This window comes from Pseudopipra pipra, chromosome 1, assembly GCF_036250125.1.
Source record: "Pseudopipra pipra isolate bDixPip1 chromosome 1, bDixPip1.hap1, whole genome shotgun sequence".
Classification (NCBI taxonomy): domain Eukaryota; kingdom Metazoa; phylum Chordata; class Aves; order Passeriformes; family Pipridae; genus Pseudopipra; species Pseudopipra pipra.
The window spans coordinates 141,658,420-141,670,647 of NC_087549.1; positions in this window are offsets into that span (position 1 = coordinate 141,658,420).

A 12,228-nucleotide genomic window follows, 5' to 3' on the forward strand; every position below is an offset into this window, starting at 1 on the left:
TGAAAGTAGATCTCCTAAAGCAGATTTTTATCATGAATCTTACCATCTCTGACGTATTTTTGGAAACCCCAACTCCTGCTGCCAGTTGATTATAAAAATGAGATTCCTTTTTTCTTAAAAGAAGAAAAAAAGTTATTATCACTGACAATTAAAGAGAAAAGTCATGAAAACATGACTGAAGTGTTCCTGCAGGGCTCCAAGGAGGAGGCAAAGGAAAAGAGTTGAAGAGTTATTTCTCTGACAGTCTTATTCTAGGCAAAACTCAAGGTTTGGAAGGACTTCGGACTGTAAACAGGCATCTACAAGGAATAAAGCAAAGTGTAAATCTCATGCTTAAAGTTTAGGAGTAGGGAGAGTCAATGCTTAAGTGCTGAAAACAGGGAATTTGGCACAGATGCTGGTACAATCACGGTTGATTCATGCATCTCGTAGTTTGCTCCACGCTTAACTTCAGCACAGCAACCAGCTTGAGGCAGGGCTTGGTACTCTGAGCACTACCAGGTTTTATTCTCAACTGAGATCTTTGTTGTTCAGAATCCAATACCTGCTGAGATTGATTATGGGGATGTTGTGCCCAAACACAGAAAATGGCATGCAAAAATCTGTGAGGTGAATGCAAATCCACCTTCTGAATAGGCCAGACACATGGTACCCTATTAGGAGCTCTATTTTTCAGGCATCAGACAAGTCATTTTTTTAAATTTGTTAATGTCATGCACAGGATCCATATAAAGCCAGGCACAGAATCCAAGAACAAACTGAAAAGGAAAAACAAGCAGCATTTGCTCCCAGCAGCGATTGCAGCCACATGGCAATCTTGGCTGCTATGCAGAAAACATTCATTAGCCTATTTAACCAAAATTAACTATGAAAATGTACTCTGAGTTTTCTTCCCTCATGTTGGTAAGGTGTCTTTTAGCATAAGTGTTTTCTAACCAATTTAAAGCAATTTTTCCTGTAAATGGTATCATTATTATCATTATGTTGGGAAAGGTTAGGTCATGATTTTACTCTGAGTTCTCAGAATCACATTTTACTTGCTAAAATGTCAGAAAAAAAGTCATATCTTAGATTCACTGAGGTGCAGTAAATTAACATCAAGAAATAAAGCAGAGAGAATCTCATTGGGCAAAACAGAAACAATAAACTGTAGTTACATATAAACACTCACACAAATGCCTTTCTCCTCAGAGAAACCAAATCAATATCCCAGCTTCAATAGCAAATATTTCCAGCAACCTGACCTGACCATGTCTCACAACGTGGCCCTGGCTTCACTAAAAATAGAAACAAAGGTGTTGTAAGTTGCAATCCTGAGTTTAAGCCACTGAATCAAAGCACTTCTGTCAGTGCTTCCACACTTCCTCTCCGTCTCTAAAATGTGATTGATCAATTCAGCTTTCCTTGGGAGAGTTAAAATCTATATGTAAATCTTATCTACCACTCTGTTTACACTTCAGTTGCAAATGTATATATACTTGAATGACGTCTTTTTGCAAAAAGAGCCTTTGAATGGCATTTTTTTTCACGATCCTGCTGAAAACAGTGGAGATTTTTTGTTTCAATGGAATTGGGACTTCATCCTTTCCACTTTGGTAATGCCTCTTGTGTCACAAGAGAACATAAAAACACTTGTGCTGGACCAGGCCAATGGTCCACCTAGCTCAGCATCTTTTCTCCAGAAGTGTAACAATAAGGCAAGCACAAAGTGACACTTGCCCAAAATACACTCCAGCAATTTGCAACACAGAGCTTCCTTAGGTGATGACGTCTTTGAACTTACCAGCCCTCTCAGTATATATTTTTGTAGTTGCTTTTTGAACTCCATAAACTTTTATCATCTGCAATATCCTGTGGCAAGAAATTCCACAGCTTCCATAAATGCCATGGAGACCTTCTCCTCTTTTATGTTGAACTTTTCAACTACCAACTTCTAGGTATAGTTGGTCTCCTAGTTCTTGTGCTGCAAGAGATCCATGCTCACCGTCTCTGTGCCTCTCATGATTTTATACACATTTGTCATAGTGAATCTCAGGTGGCCTTATTGCCATCCAAAGTGTTACATGGACTGGATACTTAGTTAAAACTTAAATGGGGGAGCTCGCATTGTACATATTATTCAAGGTGCAGATAAATAATGAATTTATAAAGTAGTGTAATATTTTCTGGGTTTTTAAAATCTTTTTCCTAACATTTTTTAAGACTTGATTTGTTTATTGAATACTAATGAACATTGAGTTGATACCCCACAATTTCATTCCTAAATTCCTCATAAGCTCAGAACTCATAATTTATAAGTGAGGTTAGAATTTTTTCCTTTGTACATCACTTTATATTAACTATATTGAATTCTTGTGCCATTTTATTGTCTAATCATTCAGCATCATAAGGTCTTTCTGCAACACTTTATCCATGTGGGCTGTCATTTCTGCTACCCTGAATAACAGTCCCATCAGCAAGCTTTATCACCCCGCTCTGCTTCCTCAGTAACTTCTTATTGTTTAATCCCTAGTGCTTGCAGTTTCAAATGGTAAGTGCCATGAATTGTGTATGATTACAACACAGTACACAAGGAAGAAAAGATTTAGAAGAATTATTGTACAATATTTCTATCCTTTTACCACCTTTTCCTCTTCCCCATCTGTCCCATGTTCTCCCTGTTTGCAATACTCTGCAGAGAAAAAATAAATGTTGTTCAAGGGAATTGCATTGGTAGCTGTTCTCTGAAAAGAACATTTGGATAATTAAAAGGTGAATCTTTTTTTTCTTGAGCCTTTTCTAACTGAGCTAGAACAAGGGGTAATTCTGAAAAAGAAGTTTGAATGTACATGTAGGAATAATCATCACTTTGTTCATTCAGTGTGATGTTCTGACAGAATCAACTGCAGTTTTCTTCTTACTGTCTGGTGGCTGACAAGAAATCTCTCCAAGGCCAGAACAAAGAATGCTCCAGGGATCTGACAGCACACAGGATTTATGTAGCAGCAGACCATCATCCTATTCAGAAGCATTTAGCCAGAGTAGTTTGCCTTGCCTCTACATCCAATTTCCATCAGTCAGAAATGTCTAGGGACCAGAAGGATTTAAGAGCAGAGGGTAACCTTTGTTTAGGGGTTGGTTTATTCATTCATAACATGCAGGAAGTACAAGTATGTACTTAAGAAGGCAGAAAAAATATAAAAAGTTGTTTTCAAATCTGACTGGCAGCAAATTGTTGAAAGAAGTCTCTTACAATCCTAAGAAACAGAATCTTCAGAACCCCTTTTTTCCCTTGGACCAATGGAAATTAAAATGTTCCTTTTACATTTTGTCCCCCAAAGTCCCCTCTCTGAATATGGAACTTTGACTAAACTTTATCCAGACAGAAAAACTGCAAATACCACAACTAAGACAGTTCATAATTTGGAACTCATTTTAACACTCATCACAGTTTGAAGAAAACATGTAAAAAATTACTTAACATACAAAGATTTAATTTTATTTTTTTTTTTAGAAAAGTCTTTGCTATCTCTTTAGGCTATTTTTCTTCCAGTAAATCATATATATCTAATGACTCCAAAGTTTTCTAAAGAAGAAACAATCATCCATGTTTACTCTACTGGAATTGAACCAGGATAAGGTCCTTCCCTTCTTGTATAAGAGTTGTGTAAGTTTCATGTAAATTAGGCTATATATGTACATATTATAAAGTCAGTTTATATTTGGAATAGTTTAATATTTTAGGTGACCAACATCTTAGTATAGTTTATGATCTACTTACTCAATCACTCACATTTCCTAACAAGTACTTTCACCTCAGTCACACTCACCTATTCACCTAACTGGATAATGAATATTTATATTATCAAAATTGAGAGAGACATCACAGGAATTTCACTTGTCTGTGCAGTTTTGTCAAGAGTTATCCACAGATATTATGAACCTTGTGCTTTCCATAAGCATTCTTATGAGCACTTATTGTAGCCTACACATTTTCACTGGAAACAAAAGTTGTGGGTATCAGAGTTGAAAGCCTGAATTTTTTATTCATAAGAAGTTTTTGCAGTCAACATTGAGTCTGAAAAAGATGCTATATGCCTTGAGAGCAGAAAATAACAATTTAAGCAAAATCACTGACTGTCATGCACAAAAAAAACAAGTTAGAAATATATTTGCATGAATAGTCAATGAACTGAAGATTCCTTTTTCTGTGCATTAGACTTCTCAAAGATTGTCTAATGAAGATTATAGTGATTCCATTTTTTAAATTATGAATAGATACATTTTAAAAAATAATTGCTGTGTTTCTTTGCAAATATTATTTGTTGACCATAGGAAACAGCAGTTGCTTCTTTAACATTTCAGCAGTCATCATATTTTAAATTTGTTTTGCATCCAAGAAATGTTACTGAAGGAATACCTTTGTCAAAAATATTAAATGCACAAAACCATGTCTTGAAGCATGCATATGGGACTATGTAGAATAAACCCTTAAATTCACCTTTATGTTATGAAATCTCATTGTTGGTTGCAGGTGGACAGACTAGACTTTTCCTTCTCTCCTTTGAGGACAAAAAAAAAAATAAAAAATGGCAGCTGTACCTAGCACAAGGCATTGCCATCTGTATGCATTAGAGTAAGCCAATTTAATTCTTAGGATAATAGGACTTTCAAGCTTCCAAAGCTACAGGCAAAAAAGAATATATTCCACTTTGTTTTCTCAGATGCTAAACATGATTTTCTTCCCAACTGAAATGTTTGTGAAATGCCTTAATGGTAAGTATTGATATCTACATGCTTACTTTTTGAATACAAGTTTTGAAACAATTTTTGAATAAAAAATTCTGTAAAGGAAATAATGAAAGCCAAGTAAGGTCGTGTGTCACTTTTGAGCTCTAGAAAAATGTATACACCTCAGAAAATCAGCTTCTGTATTAAACATGTGCACAAGAGAATGAAGGACAGAGGGAGAGAAAAATCAGGGAAAGAGTTACTTTGTGTTTCATTTTGATAGGAAAAAAACTGTATCAACCAAATAAGGTTTTTGCTGTAACATAATTTAGATGAGTCATAATGTTGATTCTTATACCAAATGCATCAGAGTCTCTGCGAGATAGGAAGCTCAGACCCATAGTTGAGAGAATTATTTATCAGTCTGAGTTGAATAAGACATCATTCATTTAACAGAAATTAGAAGTAGCTGCCTTGGCAGAGTTTGCCTGTGGAATTACAAGAGAATGGGCAAGAATTCTTTTAAAGCTGAAGAAGTCTGTTTACTGACTTAAACAGACTTTGAAGGGAGTCTCTTTGCATTCTGCTTGTGGTGCTCTGTGCACAGTTATCCTTATCTTTAAATGAACAAATGCTGAAAATCTTCTACCCTACCAGTCTGTCTCAGCAGAGCAGGATAAACGTGCTCAGCTGAATGCACAGTTAACTCTCTGCACCAGGGCTTTACATGTGGACCATTATTTTCATCTTTATTTTTAATGATTTGTTTCAGTTTGAAATTCTGGATGCCTTTATAGAGGACTTAATTTTTGTCTTCTCCCTCTGGCTTTTTTTTAATCCAAATCAAACAACACGTACTCATTAAAAAGCTAAATATGCTTCATTCTGCCCAGTGTAAAATTCCCATTTTAAATGGCTGCAGTCATAAGTAACTTTTTTAAAATGTAAAACTGAATTTGCACAGTGACTGTGTCTACTTTTATTCCCCATGAAAATGTTATTCAGCAAAGGTCTATATATTCTAGGCAGATAAGCACATAGTTTCATTTTATGGTGTTTATGGCAGCAAAAATTATTCTTAACATTTCAATCAGGCCTCTAATATAATTCACTGTTTTCCCTCATTCATTGGTTTTTTGGGAAAAAGACCCTGTGGACTTGATAATCTCAATGCCTCCATTAAAACTTTTCCTGAGAAATAACCTTTCTTCCATTTCAAATTATGCATTTGCTGTTTTAGCATAGCTTAAGCTACTATTGGATAAGCAATAAAATGATAATAACTGTGCAAACACTTCTAAATCTGACATATTGCCAATTAATAACTATCTAAGTCCAAATTGCAGAAAAACATTTGAAAATAACATGATGAATTTAAAAAATCAGATCTTGTATGAATAGTGTTAGATAAGGATCAGCACATCAATCTTATCTATAATATTAGTTCTAGCATTTATTGTCTATTTTAACACCTATTTTGCTCTACAAACATGCTTTGAGCTCAGGTCAGGAGACTATATGAGACCTTAATGAGGGTGCTACACAATCGTTAGGGATTGGAATTCATCTTTTTTTGCTGCTTTCCTGTTAAGCAGTATCTTTATCAAATTTTGCTGTGACAACAATGGCAAACCCAGTCCTGTAGCCCATAACTTTATTGTCAATACTTCTTTTCTTCCTCACTTGCCTTCTCCTCTAGTGGTTCACTGTGCAAGTGAAAGAGATGTAGTTTACCCATAGAGAGACACAACCCCTGCTGCAGCTCCAGGTCAAACATCCATCCTCTCCCTCGTGGCCCCTCAGGACAGCTGGCAGTGATGCCAGCAATGCCCATAACCATGGGACAGGGAAAGGACACCAGGGGCAGAAAATGACTAAGAGGAGAGAGTCAGGAAAGAAAGAAGTGACAAGAAGGAATGGAGTAGAAAAGTGAGAGAGTGAGAACAAAACAGACTGTGGTAATTGCTCAGGACATAGAAACAGCTCTCCTTCTAATATAGTAGAAGAAAGAAACAACTCTCCATCTAAAATGGAAGGACAAAAAAGGAGATGCTAGATTAACGGGAATGGGCATGAGAGTTTCTTCCTAATCCCTACAGAGAGTAGTAGCTTTGTCAAAGCTCTTTACGCACTGCAGAGAAAGAATGTATCCTTTCTTTAAGGATGCTGAAACTCTGCTCAAGGCTCTCATTTTGAGTTTTAAAAAATAATGTAATGGGGAGAGAAGTGCAAGAGGACTAAAGCAGAAGGAAATACACATATTGTGTCAGTCCCAGCCATAATATTCCGCTATGCTCTTTTAATATAGCTTGAGCTCAGCCTGCAATCTGCTACCACTTATTCAAGCGAGGCAGCTATTTCATCAATGAAGTCAGTAAAGAAGCAGCAAGCCAAAACCCAAAATGTCAGACTAAAAATCCTCTTCTCTCTCTGTCACTCAGTATTCACTTCCCTAGTCCTGACAAGGTCGTAATTTTCCCTAAGGTAGCTCCTGGGTAGGCAAGCCAACATAAAGATCAGAATTCAGGTGTTAAATATAATTGTGGAAAAAAATGTACTTCAGTGAAGGCAGAACCTGGTCCTTGGATTTCTTTTAACATCAGACATCATCTCTTTGTATCTACCAGCCACCTCTTTACTTGTTAAAGAGATCGGATTTTAACAGCTTATCTCACTTTTATATCATCTCTCTATAATTACCGTTCATTTATTTTGACCAAATTATGGATAACTACATATGATGTTTTATATGCAGTAACTTTCTCACCTGGTTAATTTTGGCTAGAATTATGGGAACTAATGGAACACATGATTCTGAAATCATAAAATTACTTTTATATCTTTAAACCAATTGAATTCTTCTCCTCTTGCAAGGGATCATCATGTGTGATTCAACCTGAATATGACATTTCTTTTTTTATTTAATTTTTGCTGCGCCCAGCACAAAAGAAAAATATTACTTGAATTTAAGCATCTTTCAGAACAGCCTAAGAAAGAAGACATCTTAGATCTTTGTTTCTCATGGTTGAATTTTGGTGCAAAATTACATCAATTACCAAATTTTTCCAATTACGGATTGCTGTTATTCAGACTGTACAGCATAATATGTAGAGACTTTAAATAAGTGACCAAACTTTCCTATCAAAAGCAACTTCATTTTCAGAGGTTAAACAAAAGGACACTTTCAAGGTTTTTAAGTATTGAAATTTCCATGAATTGGCAGTTGTTCCATTTGAAAGTATTTACCTTAAAGAGACACTGTCAACCCCAGAAAAAGTCACATTTAAACTTGATCTGAACACAATGTGCTTTTAATCAGCGAGTTTAAAGAGCTTAGGGATAATGTTTTATTTTCCTTTAATTTTTGGGAGGAAGTGGGGAGGAATTGGAAGACTTGTTTGCTTTCCTGGCTTTTATGATATATCATCCTGTAAAGTTTTCAAATGTCTAACTGGCAAGAGTGTAATCCTTTCTAAATCAACTTCAGACATATTTTCAAAGGTAATTCTTCACTTAAAGATGCAGATTTCAGTGGCAGTAGAATGGATGCTTTTTGAAATGGCAGGAGGTGCTTATCTAAATTTTAGATTTCTAAATACTTCTGCAAATTGGGTCATTGAGTGTTTAAGAACCTGTGCCACTGACAGAGAGTGGGATTTGTATTCCTGAGTCCTTTCAGTTTTTTCAAAGTTTTGTTCTCCTGAAAAATCGTTTTCCCTGTCCCATTGTTGCATTAGTGACTAAGACTTTACTCCTGGAGCTGCTTCTCTGAGCAGTTTTGTGCCTTCACATTCTCAATGGAGTCAGTGTGTTCAAGCAACCCTCTAAACATTCAATTTACATTAGACTTTTTTAAGACCTACCCCTCAGCTATTCAATTTTAACAAAGAATCCACACTAGCCACTGCTACAAACTATCACCATCATGCACCAAAATATGCCAATATAAAAATCACTAAAATAAAATATGCCAAAAATATGCCAAAATAAAATATTAGTCTTGTTCCCAAATCCATTTCCCATGAAAAGTTTATCAAATTGGATACCATTTTAAAGGTAAAGTTCATGCTACTCTAGGACAAATGGTCTCTTCAAATAATTACTTAAATCTTCAAATAATTACTTTTATCTCTGTTACACCCCCTCGTGTAGGTTCACGCAGAGGAATTTTAGTTTGTGTTGACATTATTTCAAAGGAAGCTGATGCACACTGATGACCATTAATGCCAGGCTTCTTTTATGTGGTCAACAATATGGCTAAATCTATGAGAATTTTTGACATCTATTAAAAAGCATGAGATTGAAGCAGGTAATTTAGGAGCTGAATGAATCCACCAGTTATTCTTTCCTGTTAAGAGTGGCTGAGAGTTGTCTGCATCTGCCCTTTACCAAGTGATATTGTAGTCCTGGGAGACATTCTGTGAAAGCCTTAAATTATTTAAATTCAGGTAAGAGGGAATTACTGCAGAGGAAAAAAATTCATGCAATGAACTCTAGCTGTATGTTCATTTTTGATGCCAGCTCTCCCAACAACCAATTGCTGTTTCCCTTTTACTCACCTTTGGTGTATTCTGTTCTTCCATGCAGCTTTGCATTGTTATCAATGTCATTGCATTACCTTTAGTGCCTGTGAACTACTGTTCACCAAGGTCACCAAGCTCATCCAGAGAAGAGTGCCATGCAAGCAGCTGTATTTTGCAATAGGGCAGGTCTCCTGTTTGACATGAATACTAGACTCAGTCTGACTATCATCAATTTTCTGGATATCTCCAGCTTATTTTGGAAAGAATCTGTGATTTAGATGGCTACCTGCTCAAGACTTCCCATGCTATTCCTAGTACTACTGCTGAATTTAACCAGTGGGGTTGTTGTTTATTATCCCATATGTGTCTTGCAAGGCTTAGCGTGACAACAACCAACACTCAGGAAAATGAATTAAAAATCAGAGACTGTCACTTCTCATTCTGCAAGTTGCCTGGTTTTCTCTCACTGTGCTTCATAACATTGTTGCCATTTCTGACATTGGTTTTGCTGTTTTACTGTGCAGAATCATACACCTGGTGTTTATCTACCCACTGCAGGAGAAATTTGGGCATATTGTAAGAGTATCTCATTTTCAGTGTAAACCTTTCTCAAAGGACTCTCAGTCCAGTAACAGTACATCAGGTTTTTAAGCTAGGCAATTATTCTGTCTCACACTCATACTTCAGAATATGTTTTTCACATCAGAAGTGTTACCACACTGTCCTTATTCCTGGTGACATATTATCTCTACTTCTCTCAGACAGAGGGGCCTCATAAATGTTCAGCATCATCTCATGTCTTCTAATAATAATGTATGTTTCATTTGCCCCATTGGAACAGAATTACCTCAACCCACTTCATCAAATTTCTTTGGAGAATCTGATTTTAACCTGACATGTTGGGTCCATTAGAGACTGTAATTATTTAGGGTTAATTGTTCAGGTGTGGAAGTAGGAAGGATGTGTTGAGTTGTGACAGATAGTATCAGGGTCAGACTTGAGGTTAAGAGAAGGAGGGTGTGCAGCATTTCTTTTCCCTTTAATAGAACAACTAACACTTAGCCCAATCAATCTTGCATTTTTGAATGTTCTGCTGATAGGTCATGCACCATTACATCAGCATGTGAGAGTTAGCCAATGCAGATAGGTCACTGAGTATCGTCTCAATGGCATCTTGCTGTAAATCTAATATGGTTTAAATGTAAAAGAAGAGCATCGAGATGAACAATAGAGGCAGAATCACAGATTCAGGAAACTTTATTACTAAAAGGAATATTTTCTTAAGCAGGATATGTAAGACAGCGCTGACCCCACCACTGATGCCTGGGTACCAATATAGCTGGAGGTCTCTAAATCTAATAACTGTAGAAATATCTTTTGACACCAAATCTTATTTTGCAGTTTGCTGTCCACGGGTTAACAGAGGTTTTTCCCCTTTATTAAAGAGCAAAGAGGCAGCAAGCACAGCTTTATTTGTTCAAACATTACTGAGTAGTGAATTTAAATGATGCTGGTTTTTTGGCACAGACACAAGGCTCTTTGCTTCTGAGCTCTTTCTGCTGGAACAGTACGAGAAAAATTCACCCTCATGGTTAAGGTGTGACTGCAAAGAAAAGTTGGGGCACAGGTATCCTGGCACATGGCTGCATCACTTGCAATGTAAGGAAGGCTGTGGGTCTGCAGTGTTCTCAGGACTTAGGGGAAACCCCTTCAGTGGGCATTCTTATTTCACAGTGACCAGATGTGAACACAAAACAATTTCTCATGTCCCTGCCCACTGTGAGTCACCCATGGATGCAGTCCCTGGAGAGTGTCCCTGACACTGGTTTTAGTGCTCCTTACAAAGTGTGTGACTCCAGCCCCCAGCACCTGCTAGATTTTTTATCATATGTATTTGAAAATGTTTACCATGTGCGTCTTTTATGGTTAAATGGCTAATTTATGAACACAATGGTTAAATTTTGCTGCAAAGAGGGGTTTCTCCACTGTTTCCCTCTGCTTCAGGGTAGGCTGTCCCATGGTGGTCCCTCCTGCTTCCACTCACACAGCTGCCCACCATGGAACCCACTGCTTGTGTTCTACCTCATGTGTCTGAGCAACCTGAACTGAAAGGCAGTAAGATCACAGCTTACTCACCCTGCTGTTACTTTTTTATGTGCACAGCTCCTCAACTAATATCACGAAGTACACCCCTGTAATGGGTGTAGAAAAATAACAAGATTCCCAGTAGCTGATAAACAACCTAATCAAATTAATTTGAACTGTGCATTTTCCACAGCTCTAAAGTTCGGCTTCAGAAAGAGAGCATGCAGAACTGCATCTTGTGCTGTAATTTTAGTTTTCTTCATTGCCATCACATGGAGGAACACATTTGTAAGCTGCATGATTCATATGTGTATTGCGAAATCTTTTATAGCTGAAATGTTCAAAGCTTAACATTCCCATTCCATATGATTTATTTTTTTTTTAGCTATATCCCGAATCCCTGTATTTCATCCTGAATGAAATAAGTCTTTAAAATTTTCCAGGGAAATGAAAACTTCGCCTCACTTTTCTGAAATGGCTGCTCCTGACTCCTACGTCTCATCAGCATGTTCCAGAAATCACGTAGGAGCATCGAACTCTCAAACTGCCTGGCTCTGAGGTTGCTTGGAGACTCCCAGCTCAGGCTGTCTGTTCAGACAGGTCTGTTAAGACTTGACACTTTCACCTCTCCTCTGCTACAGGAATATCAGTGTGCCTAACACAAGGAGCAGGCTGCAATGCAGGACCTCAACCTCTGGATTGGGTCTGGGAAGTCAAGGGTTCAAGCAATCTGCCAGGGGCCTGACAGAGACCTCCATGTCATTCTGTAGTCAGGATTCTTTACAAAATATTTTGGTGTTTCAGGTTATCACTGTTCTTAAGAGTTGGGAAGTTTTTAAGGAAACTTTACCCATTTTTCTGTGGAAAAAAAGGGTGGATTGCAGGTACAGCTTTCCTTCCTTCGATATGT